The sequence below is a fragment of the Chelonia mydas genome, chromosome 1 (assembly GCF_015237465.2).
Source record: "Chelonia mydas isolate rCheMyd1 chromosome 1, rCheMyd1.pri.v2, whole genome shotgun sequence".
Taxonomy (NCBI): domain Eukaryota; kingdom Metazoa; phylum Chordata; order Testudines; family Cheloniidae; genus Chelonia; species Chelonia mydas.
In genome coordinates this window covers 254,004,243-254,020,488 of record NC_057849.1, presented here as the reverse complement: position 1 = coordinate 254,020,488, position 16,246 = coordinate 254,004,243, and the positions used below count along the sequence as shown (strand labels likewise).

General features: G+C 44.3%; 1 protein-coding gene and 1 long non-coding RNA gene across 4 annotated transcripts in view; one reads left to right on the top strand and one right to left on the bottom strand.

The window, feature by feature from the left end:
* Positions 1-453: 453 nt before the first annotated feature.
* On the bottom strand, positions 454-9,536 carry LOC114020142. Its single transcript, XR_005222674.2, has 3 exons — positions 9,397-9,536; positions 3,186-3,286; positions 454-2,150 (listed from the first exon to the last, which is right to left on the bottom strand). It is a non-coding gene; the product is annotated as an uncharacterized LOC114020142 (long non-coding RNA).
* The window catches only part of MYH9 (myosin heavy chain 9), a 96,784-nt gene continuing 88,604 nt past the window's right edge, over positions 8,067-16,246 (top strand). The window contains exon 1 of one of the 3 annotated variants that reach the window (XM_037880711.2): positions 8,067-8,605. The gene's annotated coding sequence lies outside the window, so the exon portion shown is untranslated. Of the gene's footprint in view, positions 8,606-9,376; positions 9,512-16,246 lie in introns of those variants that run through there. The other 2 variants (XM_043542696.1, XM_043542697.1) reach the window with 2 other exon arrangements.

Here is a 16,246-nt window from a genome sequence, read left to right as displayed (position 1 = left end):
AATAGCACAACCCTAACGTTTGAAATGTCTCTTGCGGGGTCCGTTTAACACTAGGCTCATTCTCTGTGATGTGTAGGACCTCACACAGTGGTGGTGGTGTGGGGGGTGCTGTAGATGGTTTTCTGGATTGTGGTGTTTGGTAGGAGACTCTTTGTGGGAAATTTGAATCCCTTGTTTTCATCTTTCTACTTCTTCCCTCCCACATCTAAAGGAGTAGTTTTTTGAAATTCAGAAGCTGTGCAGCAAGACAATAGGTCTTTATACATCTACATTCACTTATAAAGACTCAAAGAGCAGTATAGGCCTTTGTGAAACTAACAAACCATGCAGGTACTTAGACTTCATGGTTGTTAAACTGCATCTATAGGAAGCAGAGCAGCAGAATAACAAGTGGTTTCAGCATGCATTACATACGTGTAAGTTATGAATAAACAGACAATGGAAAAAGGGAGTGGACAAGAATATTTCCTGACTTAGGTTTATTGATTCACTGGGTGGAGGGGAATTGGCTTATCTTTTTATTTCATGTTTTGCATTTTCACCACATTTTCCTTAGCTCCAAGAATAATCTCCCAAAACACCTTTATCATTCTAACAAACCAGAGTAGAAAGTAGCAGACCTTGGTCCCGGCAGGAGTCCATTCACCTGCTTCCCCCACTTCAAGTTGTGGAATGTCCCAAGCCCAACAAAAGGCCCCGACTCCATCTTGTCTGTGGCCTTGGTTCATCCAACACTCTCATACTTCCTGATATCTGAGAAATACACGTGGAATTGGTGCCAGCCCAAGGCTTTGCCAGCCCAGGGGCCAATGGGTTCCTCACTACTCTTTACTGGGGCTGTGTGTTTATTAAAACACTCAGGATGCTTTCTTCAGTCTAGGCTTATCGCTGGAAATGGAAGCCGCAGGTGCTTTGATGAATGGAATTAAAAGATCAGGTGGTTTAATGGGAGCTTCTGTCAGCCGCTCTGCTGAAAGATAACTTCGTACAGGGGAAGACACCTCAGTGTATCTCCATCAATATCACCCACCTCCTAAAGTGATAACTCCTCCGTGGGTCTCCAGAGCTATCTTTCCACCTCGCACAGCCTCTGCCTTGGATGGGAATACTGTCAGTTCAACCAGCTCTTGTCCCCAGGCTGCCTCTGCCCATCTGACAGCACACATGAGTTAAAGAGAACAAGGAACAGGTGCCGCAGCTCAGCTGTACTCAGCTCTCCACTCTGGCCATGTGTTTCAGAAGGAAGGCAGGGTGAGGAATAGATGGCTGGGCAGTACAGAATGGTCCAAGCTGATAGTGGGAGTCAGGAGAAGCTGGCAATGTGGTAGGAGATTCGAGGAGGCTTGCTAGAGAGCAGAAGAAAAGTCCCAAATGTGGGAGGGAATCTTGGCAGAGAAGCAGGTGGGATACTTGAACAAAGCATGTAGTGACTCCAAATGCATAAAGCTTGCAATGTGTGATACCAAGGGTTGGTGGGTGTGTTTACAAGACCTGCAGCATAAGCAGTTGAGCTGCATGCATAAAGTATGTAGCATCCACTGATAAACAAAGAGTGCAGCTTAAATAATTCCCATAGGTGAGGGTGAATACTTACTGGGAAGGGATATTGAACCACCTCTCCACACACCAACACTCATTGGTTACCAGAGCTGTAGCTCCACCTTTGGTACTATATCCAAAGCCAAAAAGAATGGCTTTGATTGGACCAATTTGATCACTGGCAGCCAGAGGCAGTCTCTTTAATTGAGGATAGCTATAAACTACCAAGGTTGTGATCCGCAGCATGACAGCAAAGTCATGATAAGACTCAAAATGATTCCTACAGTATTGGAAAATTCCTCACTCCTGGGACCTTTGGGACACAACAGAATATTTCAGGCTAGTGTCATTTTGTCCTCAGTCAATAGGGTAGAATGAAAACCACAGAGCCATTTTAATGTGAGCAAATATTTGGTCTTAATTACCACTGAAGGTTAAGCCCAAGGCAAACACCAAACCTAATGTTAACTGGGAAGGCAGTGTCAACAGAACAAATGGTCATATGGCAACCTAAGAAAGGAGAGGTGCCATACCAAATCTGGGGGCACCATTCCTTCCACTCCACTGAATCCCAGGACTAACTTCTTTTCCTCTGCTCCCACTGTTTGAACCTTTGGAAGAAAGAAAAGAGATTTAAAAAAAAACCAACAGTCTCCAATTAGATTCCTTACTTAGCCTTTCAGTCAGAGGCCCATAGAAAATAACTGAGACTTAAAAGCACCAAAACAATGTAAGAAATAGTTAAACACCATTCATGTTACTGGGTTGTTGGACTAGAAAGAGCACAGTTATATCTGCCAAATGGCACCACTTTAACCAATTCTCTGAGTCTCTCAGTCTAGTGACTGGACTCATTGTGCTGCATTTTACCTCATCCAAGACTCAGCCTGGATCCCTAGAAAGGAAGGTAGTGTCTCTGACAGAAATCTCCACATAGCTCAACCAGGCAGAAGCGAGAGAAGCAGCACTTAGCTGGATCTTACAATTACTTTAGAGTCTGTCATTTTTCTCAGTGTCCTGTGTAGGCAGGCAAGTTTGTTTGCCATCCCAGTTCCATAAACATGATGGCTGGGCGGCAGGAGGGTTGGGGGTTGGGAAGGGATATTATTCTGCTCTTCTCAGCTTTATCCCTTTCTTTGCTGAGTAAGAAGAATGCCCCCACGTCCTTCTAAACTCAGGAATCTGAAGCATTTCTTATTTCCTCCGAGAAAGGGGAGGAGGAGGAGGAGGTGTCTGAGATGGTGAGAAAGGTCCTGAAACAATTGTAAAGCCACAGAAGCGTGAGACAGCAATGGTGAGATGAGGATATGACGTATAGGCCTAAGATTAGAGTGTTTCTCACTGGCCGATTTGCTATTAAAATAAGTATTACGAAGTAAAGAGCCACTATTCTTGTCTTTTCAGAGTAGCAGCCGTGTTAGTCTGTATTCGCAAAAAGAAAAGGAGTACTAGTGGCACCTTAGAGACTAACCAAATAAATTGGTTAGTCTCTAAGGTGCCACTAGTACTCCTTTTATTCTTGTCTTATCTCGGCAACAGGATGTGTTCTAGAGATGTTCTGGTGAGGTCTGGGTGAACCGGAGACAGGTAGACAGCTCACACGTCTAGTCTTTGGCGCATAGATACCTTTGCGGAGTGATCCTCACCTCTGTTGGCTCTTTTGTGCAGTTTCACTGGATGACAGCCTTGCACGAGATTGAAAGCCAGGTAGCAAATGCTGAACAGGAAGAAAATGGGGCAAGAGGAGCTGGAAATGAGAAGGAGGGGGACAAACTGAGGTAAAAAACAAGCACTGTGCATGGTCTTAAAAATTACAATAATGGGCACATTAGAAATTTGTAGAGTAGTTTAGATTGTAAGCATGCTCTGAGACATCCTTGTTAGTGTATTAAGTCAGGAATGTGGTCTCCCCAGCTTCACATCATGCAGTTATAATCCCAACACGGCATTTGGAGGAAATCATAAACTCCAAGAACAGAGCTCAGGTCATCAGACCTGACAAGATTGTCCTCTGCCTGAGATGGGAATACAGCCTTCATTTAGATGCATTTCTGGAGAAGATAAAACCATGTTTCAGTTGTGTCAAGGTACAACTGTGCTGTAACATTATCCCCCAAAATGGTAGTTTCTACACTGTAGTATCTGTGCCATTTGCTGGGGAGAACTGCTGGGGTGCAGGGGAAACACTCTAGACATGTAACAACGAGGTTCTCCTGTTAATTGCATCCCACTCAACTGAGAGCAGAGATGTTGCCTGCATGTGATATTCTGCTGTGGATTTTGCCACTAATGTGTTAAGAAAATCACCACAGTTTCCTTCTTTGTTAAAGCAGAAGCAGGAACTGTGGTGATGGGGTAGGAGTTTAGCAGGTTATGAAGAATCTTTCTATTCATTCACTTAGTGCAAGAGTGAGTGGATTGCAGGGGCACGTTTGATAGGATTTTACCATAGACTGGCATGAAGCAGCTGTATTTTATAGGCAGTATGCTGCATTAAAACTACAGCGCATCATGCACATTCCCTCTGGCCTAAGGAGTGACACACTAGGACAAGCCATTGAGCCCACAACTGCTGCACAGCTTTGCAGAGTGCTCTTGGACCCCTGCCATAACTCAAGTGAGCAGAACCAAAACTCAAGCTCAGGTGACCTAGGTCATCTAAAGCTCTAACCTCTAGGATATGGAACCAGCCTTGTTTCTTGTTTTTAAGTTCATGGTTCTCCTCCGTCAATGATCAAAGAGCTGAAATCTGGTTCTTGTACTGAAGAGGAGTGGAGAGGCATGGGTATATATAGAAAAGGGAAGTTGTGTGCTCTCTAACAGGTGATGACTATTTCCCAAAAAGATTTGGCACTGAATAGATACAGTTCAGGGCACAGAGGGAAAGAGGGAGTAAACGAAGAAGTCCATAATGCATGTTGTTCCATTCTCCCAGGCATCTGCCTCCAAAGTGCTGTCTCCTTTTGTTATGGTGTGTGAACTCAAGCTATAAGCTGCACCAATAGCAGCCACCAGCACTTGCTACAGCTTTATAAAGCCAATACTGAGCATTCTTGAGGGACCTTAATTTTGGACTTTCAGTGAAGCTCCCTTTGTTGGTATTTCAGATGCCACAGAGCTCTTACCAATACTACGTTGTGACATTCTGTAGTTCTGTACACGTGTGGTTTCTTAACAAAGTCCCTGTGGTTAGCATTTAGCAATACGCCTTCTCTGAGGTAAACAACTTTACTCCCTTGTCTCTCTTCTTCTTTTATTCTATTAAATTTTGGCTAGAAACACGGCAAAATACAAGCAGAGATTTTATCTGCAAAACATTAGGAAAGTGTTTTCATTATTAAAGTGTACTTAGCTGCTGGCCAAAGATGCTGGCCTATTTGACAGGCGTGGAGACTGATTCCCCTGTTTATCTCAGGAATGGTACAGCTTGAGCAAGAGAAGTGCAAGTTTACACACACACGAGTGCCTTGCCAATGAGCCTCAAACCTGAGCTATCCTAGATTAGCCTAAGAAAAACTGTTGCACTTAAAATATTGGGCCCAGTGCCTTACATGCCTGGCACAGCACATTAAAGCCATCGAGATATCTGACCTGGTGCAGGATATGCACAGAGCATGTCTGGTGGCCTGCCTCACCACGTGAGCACACCTGGTCTAGAGCATAGTCACCGACTTCCAGAGAACAATCAAGTGAGTGCCGAGCAAAACACCCCCAGAACAGTGTGCTTCTAGAGCTGGATCAGTCACCATGGTGCCAAATCCATTAAAGCAAAATGAAGGGCAAGCTTAAAGAGAAATCAGAGTTGGGCAGGATGTGTGTCTGTAAGGGAAGGAAAAAGGGTATTTCCATTTTCTATGCAGAGCAATACTTCAGTTGAAAAAAGAATGACCAGGGAGTACCCCATGACAGTCAATATGTATGAAAGATTACATTCACCACATTAGACAGGAAATCTTCATAGATGATGTGATTGCATTTCAAAATGTACAGGGTTCGCGCTATGTGGGAGACCTGGGTTTGATTCCTGAACACAGGTGAGAGGAGACAATGTTTTCAACAATTCACAATCCCTGATAGTTTGGAATGCCCTGGAAGCTGATTGGTTGGTGAGGAGACAGTTGTAACTCTGGGTGCTAATTGCCTAGGAGAAGATGTGCTTTAGAATTCTGGAACCTGGAATTCTAGAACCTCTTTCTTGACTAGGAAAGAGGTGTTTCCTGACACTGGGTAATTCTAGATATTACTGGTTAGTTGTTGAGGAGGTGAGGACTTAGAATTCAGATAACGACAGTGGCAGATTTGTTCTTCCAAATGGATGCTCTTTGCACATATTCGTAAAAAGAAAAGGAGTACTTGTGGCACCTTAGAGACTAACCAGTTTATTTGTGAATGAGCTTTCGTGAGCTACAGCTCACTTCATCGGATGCATAGCATATCGTGGAAACTGCGGAAACTTTTCTTTTTACGAATACAGACTAACACGGCTGTAACTTTGCACATATTGTCCATCAATAAATGTTATAATTGGAACTGGTCAGAAGGATCAAATAAAACTCTCATGAGCTTTTAGGACATAACAGGTGCACCTCAACCTGCATGGCTTCACAGGAAAACTTTCTGATTACACTTTCATATGTATGCCTCCTTTTCAGGGTGACTGCTGCCACCACAAAACAAACGCCTCTGTACAGTGTAACTGGCATGCATAATCTGGTGCAAACAAATAACCAAGCAAAGGAAACTAGCCATTTCAAACCTGAATCACCTTACACACAGAAATATTAGCATTAGAGAACAATTAAGAGTGTTCTAAAGAAATTAGACATTTTTCCAGGAGGGAAAAGAGGGCGCAAAAGTGCAGTAACTGTGGTCCTAACTACTCTCCCCTCTCTAATCTTTTCCTTTCTCAGCCAAGTGGCTGAGAAGGCAGCTTCTTCTCATTCTTTAATAGCCTATTGCACATTAGTATCTTTGACCATTTTCAATCTCAGTTTCACTCCAGCCACAAAATTTAAACTACTCTCCAGAAGTAAACAGCCTTTTTTATGCTGCTACTGATGACTCTTTCTCTTTCCTACATGTATCCTTGGACATAATGGACATCATCTTGGGCCACATGAATACTGTTGATTATGCATATGTCCCTGGTTCCCTCTTGTCCTACCTCTCTTGCATTCTCTGTCTCTGCTGGTAGCTCTTTTTCTACACCAAGACCTGTCCTGTATGAGGTCCCACAGAGTTAAATTTTCAGCCCTCCTATTCTTTTCCACCAGCATTCTTCTCTCTCATTCTGTATCTTTAACAATACCACTTTTATATCCCTGTTACTTAGCTGTACATATCTTTCACCACCTTTACTGACTTCTCCCACTCCACCTTTTGTGTCTTGATCAAGTAAACTTGTAGCTTTGTTCCAACTTCCTTCAGATTAATCTAAGAGAGAAATGCTTCTCTTGGGCAAGAAATGCTTGCTCAAACACATCTTCATTTCTTCTACTTCTTTTTTCAGTTGAAGCCTCTCTCATTTGCCTCTTCTGTAGATAAGCTTAGATGACCCTTGACCTTTCTTTATTTTGCATTGCCTATGCCTGTGAATCTTCCTACCTCACAGGGCTGTTGTGACAAGCTCCGTATGGGTGGTACCTTGTATTTGTATTTACCTATAAAGTGCCTGACACATATATAGTAACCCCAACCCTAATAATTAATAGCTAAGTATTCCTATCAATACTTCTGCAATATTGTTCTTGGTTCACTGCTACTGTCTTCTGAAAGCCTTAGCCATTCTTTCTCGCCTCTCATCTTGGCTATTACATCCCCCTCTTCTATGGCCTCCCTGTATCCCAGCTCTCTAAATTTCAGCAAGTGAAGGGTGTTGTTGTCTATGTTCTTGCATGCACAAGAAAGCACAGTCACATCACCGCCATCCTTCCAGAGCTCTGTTTCCGCATTCATTTCTTAATCCCTTTCAAGGTTCCTTATTTTTAAAGACTAATTGTAAAACAAAAAACATGTATCTGTGCCCTTTCCTGCTCCTTAATAATGGGTAAAGAATATCTGATATATAAAGCCAGTTATTTTCACATTAGAAGTATTAGGTTCTGCTTTCTATCTTTTTCCTAGACAACTTTGGAGGATCAGGAATATACCCCATCAGAGGAGGCTGAAACCTGGGCTGTAATTCTCTCAGCCCCCAAGTGAGAAAGAAGGAAGGAGATATTGAGGCATACACAGCGTAAGAAAGGGAAGGCACTGGAAACCACCCAGTGAAAGAAAGGGTCTGCTTCGGCTGGCACTGGCCAGTGGGTCGTAGTTTTTAAAGCGACTGGCAGAGAACTGTGATTTATACAGATGAAGAATTCCAGAATGGCCTGGAGCTGCCCAGGATGGGCCCAGTAGCACCTGGCCCAGGGATCTCCCAGGTGGCCCTGGTGGAGGAGATGCCAGAGGGAAGGCAGGTGGAGTGAAGGGCCATGGGAGGGGCCTGGCACTGCCCACCAAGGGGCTGTGAGAGATGGTGAAGGGGATTGTGGGAGTGTGGCTGTGGTAACTGTGGGCACGGACGGGAGGTTACTCTCTGCCCCTCCCGCCCCGTACAGTTGCCCCGCCTAACAGCTCCTCTGATCCTCCCCGAGCCAACAGGACACGCTCGGCTGGCCTACTCTTGTTTTCATTGGCTGGACTAGTTGTCAATCTGCGCTCCTCCCTGACTGAGCGCCCACTGGCTGGGCCCTTCATTCTCGAGCGTTAGCGAAGAACGCTACGCCCTCTTCCTAGAGGCGCCGCTCTCCTCCTCGACCGCTGTTGGTTATGGTTGGAGTCAATCAGGAGCAACCCGTGTTTCTATTGGTGGGCTGTATGGAAAGGGGGAGGAGCTGCTCCTTGGCCGCGGCCGCTCCGCCCGGCTTGAAACCTCACAGTGCCGGGGAGTTAGAGGTGTTAAAGCCGGAGCAGCGCGGCGGGTGAGCGCTGAGTCTGTGCAAGGAACCGGCCCCGAGGACCAGTCTCTCACCGCAAGGAGCAGGCGCCGCCGCCGCGGCTCTTCCCAGGCTTTGGCCGGACTCAGGTGAGGTGCGGGCGGGGACGAGGAACGCAGTGCTCGCGCTTGGTTCTTAGGGTGGCGCTGGCGGCTTTGAGAGTGGGCTGGGTCGGGCGGGTCTGCTCCGGTGCCTGGCAGCCGCTTGCCTCGCCCGCGGACTGGGGCCCGGGCCGTGGGTTTGCCCGGCCTGGCAAGAGGGCCGTTACCTGCCGCCTCTCCCCGTCGGCCGGGGAGCGGATAGGGGGCATCCGCGGGGGCACGGAGGTCGCCCCCGCCCCGTGCAGGGCAACCGCGGCGGCAGCCCTGCCCACAGGGCCAGCCCTGGCCCGGGGCAGCGAAGCACGTGCCCGCGCGCCTCTCGGCGGGGGGGTGGCGCTGGGCCGCGGGCGGTCCCTGCCCGGCGGGGGGGGAGTGCCGCTCGCGCGGGGTAACTTTTCTCTTCATCCCCCCCCCTTGCCCCCCAGCCCGCCCGCCTGCCAGCGCGAGTAACGGGCGGGCGAAGGGAGCGTTTGGCAGCTGTCAGGGCTCCCGCCTGAGTCACGGGCTGACAGTCCCGCTGCAGACATTGCAATGGGCTTGGCTTCCGCCCTCCGAGCCAGACTTCCTCATTCGCCTCGCTCCGGCTGCTCCCGCCGCGGGGAGGGAGGGACAGGGGCAAGATGAAGCTTGCAGCGTGCAAAGGCTCGGAGAGCGCGGCGCTTTCCTAGCCCGTTCCAGCGCACCAGGGGGGAACCCTCCCGCTTTGTCACCCACCTGCCTCCGCTTAGGCGTAGAAAGATACAGGCTCCCCAGCCTTTGAGGGTGAAACGTATACGTACCCAGTGGGTTTAATCAGGAGTGCTCCTGTCCTGATCTGCCTCGACGCGGTGTGAAATGAGCCTTGCAGCGGTACCTTGTTCTGCCGAATACACAGTGTAGTTTCGTGGTGACAAGGTGCGCTGGTCAGGTTAAGGAGGCTGTTCTCACAATGGCTACTGGTACCCTCTTCCAGCCCCGTCCTCCTGCTGAATCACCTTGGTGCTTATCTGCATTGCTTTCTTCTTGTTTGTCTTTCTGGCCTTGCCGCACCCAGAGTGGGCTAAGAATCTAGGTTTTTGTGGGAGAGACTGTTGATCAGGTCTGTCTTATCTAAACTGATGTGCTAAGTAACGCATGATAGGTTTGAACTTCGAAGCTGAACGGATGTTATCCTAGAAGAAGTCCAAACCAGCAAGCGTTGGCACCCTGCCCTTCTCTGTAAAGAAGGTGCAGAGTAATTTGCATTGAGGTGTGGAGCTTGAGGAACCATTGTGTTCGAAGATTAAAACAAACATCCGTAATTCTTAAAATACAATTTCTTCCCTTATGCATAGGTGTGATGCTGTTTGAGTTACTTTTAAGTTAAAAGTAAAAGCCCTGTAATCAGTTTCTGCCTGTGTAAAGATACTTTCTAACTTAGTCTCCAGGGAACAATGTGACTAAGTTAATTTATCTGTGGCACTCCATTGAAAGCTGCAAACCTTGATGCAGCCTTGTATTGATTCATATGCTCACTTTCTGGAGTTGTGGCACTCAAAATCTTATGCTTCGCTGAGATGAGATAAACAGATGTTTCTGCTAGGTGGGGTGTTGAGAGGTAATATTTGGAGGAAAAGACACTTAATAAAAGTAAGTGGGGCTACTTTGGTAATTAAGTACTTCAAAGTTGTGCAGGATAATGCTAACAGTCGTAGATAAGCACATGATACTACTGGGCTGGATATTCTGGCCATGTGAAATTGCCTCTGAAGCTACATCTGTAGTAAACTGTAGTAAACTTGGGTCTGTACAGTTTACCTTAAGTCATGGAAGCTTCACATCAAGAGAGGCTAGTTAGAGTGGATTGTTTCTCCTGAGCAGCTTGGGGTACTTCAACAGATATGTATAGTCTGCAGGCAGACACTACCAAAAAATCACTTGTCTAAGATTTTCAGTAGTTTTGTTGGAATCAGTGTAGACTCATGAATGGTACCAGATAAATAGCTGTGAAATGTCTGGACCTTTTAAACTGGATATGACTAACAAGTTGAATTTCTTGTGTAGTGTCCTCTCTCTTAATGTTTAACTTGTCTTGCCAAGAACTGATATTGTAAGTTTTCAGGAGAAGGTACTGACCTTGTCCTCAGGCTTGCATGGCCATATAGTGCACATCTGTTCCTATATAAATAATAGGATGACTTATACTTGTATTAGGTTTTTTTTGCTGATTACTCTTATTCCAGAGGAAACTTTCTAGGTCATTGATACTAGGAGTATGGTTCTGCTTACCTCATGTTTGGTTCAAGTTAAACCTTCAGTAAAGTAGTTAGACCCTTGTCAGCTTGACATCTTTATCCTAGGAGAGGCGAGGGGCGTGGCTTTTGAGAATACATAATTTTTCTCATCCTTTCTAGATGTATTCTGATTGGCCGCCTTAGAATGGGCTAAAGAAAACAAGTCGATGTATTGTCACAACTAAGCCTGCATTGTAAAGCAGCTCGTAAATAATGAGAAGGCCAGGAAACGGTTTATCTACTATGTAGCATTAGGAAAGGCACTGTACGTATCCCTTCACTTTGGAGACATCAGTCATCTATGGGTATGTCCACACTGCAATTAAAAATCTGAGCTGTCATAAATATAAAGGGAAGGGTAAACACCTTTAAATCCCTCCTGGCCAGAGGAAAAACCTTATCACCTGTAAAGGGTTAAGAAGCTAGGATAACCTCGCTGGCACCTGACCAAAATGACCAATGAGGAGACAAGATACTTTCAAAGCTGGAGGGGGGGAGAAACAAAGGTTCTGTCTGTGTGTTTTTTGCCAGGAACAGAAAAGGAATGGAGTCTTAGAACTTAGTAAGTAATCTAGATAGATATGTGTTAGATTCTGTTTTGTTTAAATGACTGATAAAATAAGTTGTGCTGAATGGAATGTATATTCTTATTTTTGTGCCATTTTTGTAACTTAAGGTTTTAAGGGATTCTCTGTGTTTTGAATCTGATTACCCTGTAAAGTATTTACCATCCTGATGTTACAGAGGGGATTCTTTTACTTTTTCTTCAATTAAAATTCTTCTTTTAAGAACCTGATTGCTTTTTCATTGTTCTTAAGATCCAAGGGCTTTGGGTCTGTGTTCACCTATGCAAGTTGGTGAGGATTTTTATCAAACCTTATCCAGGAAAGGGGGTGTAAGGTTTGGGGAGGATTTTGGGGGGAAAGACTTTTTTCCAAAGGGCTCTTTCCCTGTTAGACACTTGGTGGTGGCAGCAATAAAGTCCAAGGGCAAAAGGTAAAATAGTTTGTACCTTGGGGAAGTTTTAACCTAAGCTGGTAAAAATAAGCTTAGGGTTTTTTTCATGCAGGTCCCCACATCTGTACCCTAGAGTTCAGAGTGGGGAAGGAACCTTGACACGAGCTCTAGGACCTTGCAAGGTGGGAGGGTTCCAGAGCCTGGACTGCAGCCCAGTGTCTGCACTGCACTTAAACAGCCCCTTAGCCTGAGTCCTGTGAGCCCATACCCGTGAGCCATGAGTTTTTAATTGCAGTGTAAACCTATCCCATATGTCCTCCTAAGCATTTGTTTCCCTGGTATGAAAAATGCCAGGGGACTGAAGGTCTGGTGTTAAAACTCTGTAGTAAATGGCAACTAGTACTTCTCTTAAGTTGTAAGTTTTTCTGGTGTTCTCTGTGTAGTCAAGAGCTGCAGGTGTTCAAAGCAGTCAAGCATACTGATAATGCAAATGCTCCTAGTCTGACTGCTGAGGCCTAGTATTAGTACTGTAACAGGAAGTATGAAAGCACAAAGCATTATTTTATTGGTCTTGCTTTAAAAATGCCATATTAAATGATGCAATAAATCCTATTTCATAGGATAATTCTCTTCCAAACTATCTCCATGAAGGTGAGAACATGAGTGTACGTGCCTGCATGGCTTGCTGTTTGAAAATGTGAGAGATAAAGCTGCTATAGTGTCTAAAATATTTCAGACACTGATTGGACACCAGTCTGTGGGAGGTGTCAGTCTCATGACCTTCTCAATATGCTAAACTGCTGGGAGATGAACGGTGTGACTAGTTTCTTCTGAGTTTTGCTACCTCTAACCTTCTAATTAGGCTGGAATGACTTTAAGACTCTTGAGTATGAGTAGCCTTGTGAATCTTTCTCTTGCCCAGGATTATGTAACTTTTAGGAATCTGTATGACTTTACCATGGTGAGATCATAAAATGGACCTGCTGGAGGTACAGGAACACTCCTATGGTTAATCTAGGGCTTAATTCCTCTTTAAATAAGAGTTATGGTGCAAAAATCTTTCTATAGTAGGTCTACATTCTTACAAGGCAGCTTCAGGTTGTCTTAGAGGAGAGGCTCTCTAACAGCTAAACTTCAAGGTCCAGAAACTGGTGTGAACCTCTTCTGAAAGATGTCTGAATCCTCCAGACTGAATGTAAAATTGAACATGGTCTTGTTCATTGTAAGTGCAGTGCTTAATCCGAAGGGTGCGAGATGGCACTGAGGGTTCTTCCTGACTTCTAATGTGGATATCTTGTTAACCCACTTGCCTGATGTTTATTTGCAATTTAAAGCATATATGCAAACAGCAGCATTGCATAATAAGTGTTAGAGAAAATTTTTCCTTGTGTTCATTTTCAGTAATTCCTGTGGGCTGGGATAAAGCTGTAATAGTATTGCATTGCCTGCAGCAGCATTATTTTTGCTGGCAATCAATCTAGTTGTGTGCTGGCTTGAGGTGACCTTGCATCCTCAGTTTCTTTTTGGTCTGAGCACGCTGTCCGGTAGGACTAATTCAATCTTCTGGTGCAAAAGGATGTGGAAACTAACAACCTATCTTGGAGTGGTATCCAGTAACACCAACTGTATGTAGTCACCTGCAAATGCAATGTCTACCCTAGAAGTTATTACTGATGGGTGTGTCCTAGTAAATTAGGAGTACATTAACACAAACCTGTAGTTAATCTCTATGCCCATGTTCAGTTATGGTTTATCTTTCATGCACACTTTCCCTTTTAAGTCACTTGGTGGCTGTAGGAAGTTGTACTGAGTTCCCAAAATGTTGATCTTCTCAGCAGTGATTCCTGTTATCCAAGAGTACTGCAGTGGCATAGCAACCTCTGATCTGATACCAACCCAGATTCCCTCCACAGCATACACCATATACCTGCTTTCAGTCATTGCCTCTTGACTCTGTTACTGTCCCAGGCAGCATGCTTCTTTTTCCCTGAGCTTCCTAAAGAAGACCAAAGAGGTAGTGGAGTTTGCAATTTTCCATTAATGAAACTCTGAACAATTTCATTGCCAGTTACTTTAGAAACTAGTTCTTTTGCTCTTGCATTATGTATTGCTTATGTCAATGTCACCTGTGTGTCTAAGCACAACAAAATTGTAACTATAGAACTCCCTGGCATATGTATCTGAAATAAGAGTTTCCCATATGTGAGGAATAGCTTTGTATAGTTCAAAAGCTTGTACCTTCCACAAACCAATGTTGGTCCCATAAAAGATGTTACCTCAGCTACCTTGTCTCTCTCGTACCCTGGGACCAACATGGTTACAACACTGCATACAGTAGCAGGAAACACAGGCGATAGATATGCATTATGTTGGATGAGGAAAGGTGGTATGAGCAGGGTATGCAAAGGTATATTTCATAACTCCTGTGGGATTTGTGTTGCTGGAACTCTGTGCTCGGGGTTGAGGTTTCATCTTCCTTCAAAAGAAAACTAGTATCTAGTTAAAATGTACACAAGCAGCTTATTTAGGCACTTTAGTAAAGACTAGAATCTAGAGCCAGGTGGATGGGTGACCAGCAACAATCTGTAACAAATGAATAGTAGTATATGTTGAGAGAAATTTAACAGTTTAGAAACGTTTGTAATGATCAAGATCGGCATGAATCTGTTGCTCATCAAAAGCTACAGTTTTACTGATCAATCTCATCAAGAAATCCATATGATGTAGGTTAAGACACAGGAACTACAATTCTCATTTGAATGCATGCAAAGTGGATGTAAGGCAGGTTCTTTTTTTGATAGAAAAATCTTTGGTGTAGGCAAAGCTTACAACTTCGGTTTCTTGTATTCAGATAGGAACTGCTTTTCTTGTCAGATAGTCAAGATTGCAATTTCCTGTTTATTCTTAAGTAAAATATATTCTTGTAGTTTACTTCTCTGTAATTGGGTTTAGTGATACAACACAATTTAAGATAACTCCCTTAAATGTGCCTTGAGTTTTCACCTATTTACTTGAGTTTATGCTATCTCTTGACCAACCTGGATGTCTAGGATATGCAGGTGGCTTTACTGTTAGAATGCTGGCTCTTTTCCTCTTAAGAGGATGGCTGCTCTTGCGTCTGAGTGGTTTTAGTGGCATACTTGGTGCTGCTTTGAGCAGAAGTGAACTGGAGTCACTGATCTGATATTACAGCAACACTGTAAAAGTCATGGTGATGGTTTAATCTTGCACTCTGAAATGTAATCAGAACAGTTATTTGTTAACCCCCCCCATCCCCAAAATGTAGCTGGTAACTGACGATAAAATGGTATGGTTTCCCAAGTGAACTTTAGGATGAAATAGTGAGGGCTTTTTGGCTGTAAACTCTGTTGGGCAGGGACTGTCATGCTGTGTCTGTAGAATGCCTTGCAAAATGGGGTGCCAAACTGGTTATTGCCTTAGGTGCTATTGCAGTGTGAACGTTAATACTAGAACATCATGAAAGTTTAAACTTTCTATTGCATGCTAAAATGTTCTTTATTTGCTTTATTTTAATTTCCTGACACAAGTCTTGTACAGAAGAATTTGAGCTTGCAGTTTAAGACGTTGTATGGCAGGCAACGTGAAATGCGCGCGCGCACACACGTAATATTGACACTCGTGTGTGGTCATGATTCAGCCACCTAAAAGTTGAATTCCCAAATAACTTCATTAAGACTTAATATGTGATTTTTAATAACATTACATTGATATATGCAGATATGTATTGCATTGTAAATATTAAATCTGGAAATATGTAGTTATATCAACTATCTCTCTCCTCCTCCTCCTCTTCCTCTCCCCCCACCCCCTCGGTAATTGCCATGTAAAATACTTTACATTTTCCTTTATGGACCTCTGATTATGACAGTATGGACTATGATTCTTCGATATAGGCCAAAAAGGCAGTATCTGAAACTGATATTGGTAGAATATGGTGGGGTGATGTCTCTACTCTGTATTTGTAAGGTAGATGCAGTAATGGTCAGTCTCTTGCTTGTTTGGGTACTGGGAGTATTAATCGTGTAGACTTTAGCCTCTCCACCATAAGCATTGTGGATGGGGTAAGTTTATTGTGGCCCATGTGGGAAGGCTATTACTCCTTGATTATGAGGAGTGAGAATGCTCTCATACTTTACTTCCTCCTCTTTTGTTTTTTCTCTTGTCACTGAAACTTGGTCTGGTACATTATATTTTCCAAATTATTGCCCTTACAGGAAGGGGAACATGTTTCCTGTAAGCATGAGTTAGCTACTTCCTGGTGCTTGAGTTGAATCCCTCCCCATGTTGTTGTACTTGGAGACCATTACTTAGGAGCAGCACTAGCACGACAGACTAGTAAAAACAAGTTTCCTGCTCTGAGTTTCCAGCGTAAAGGAGACATAAGAGGGGTGACAAAGTG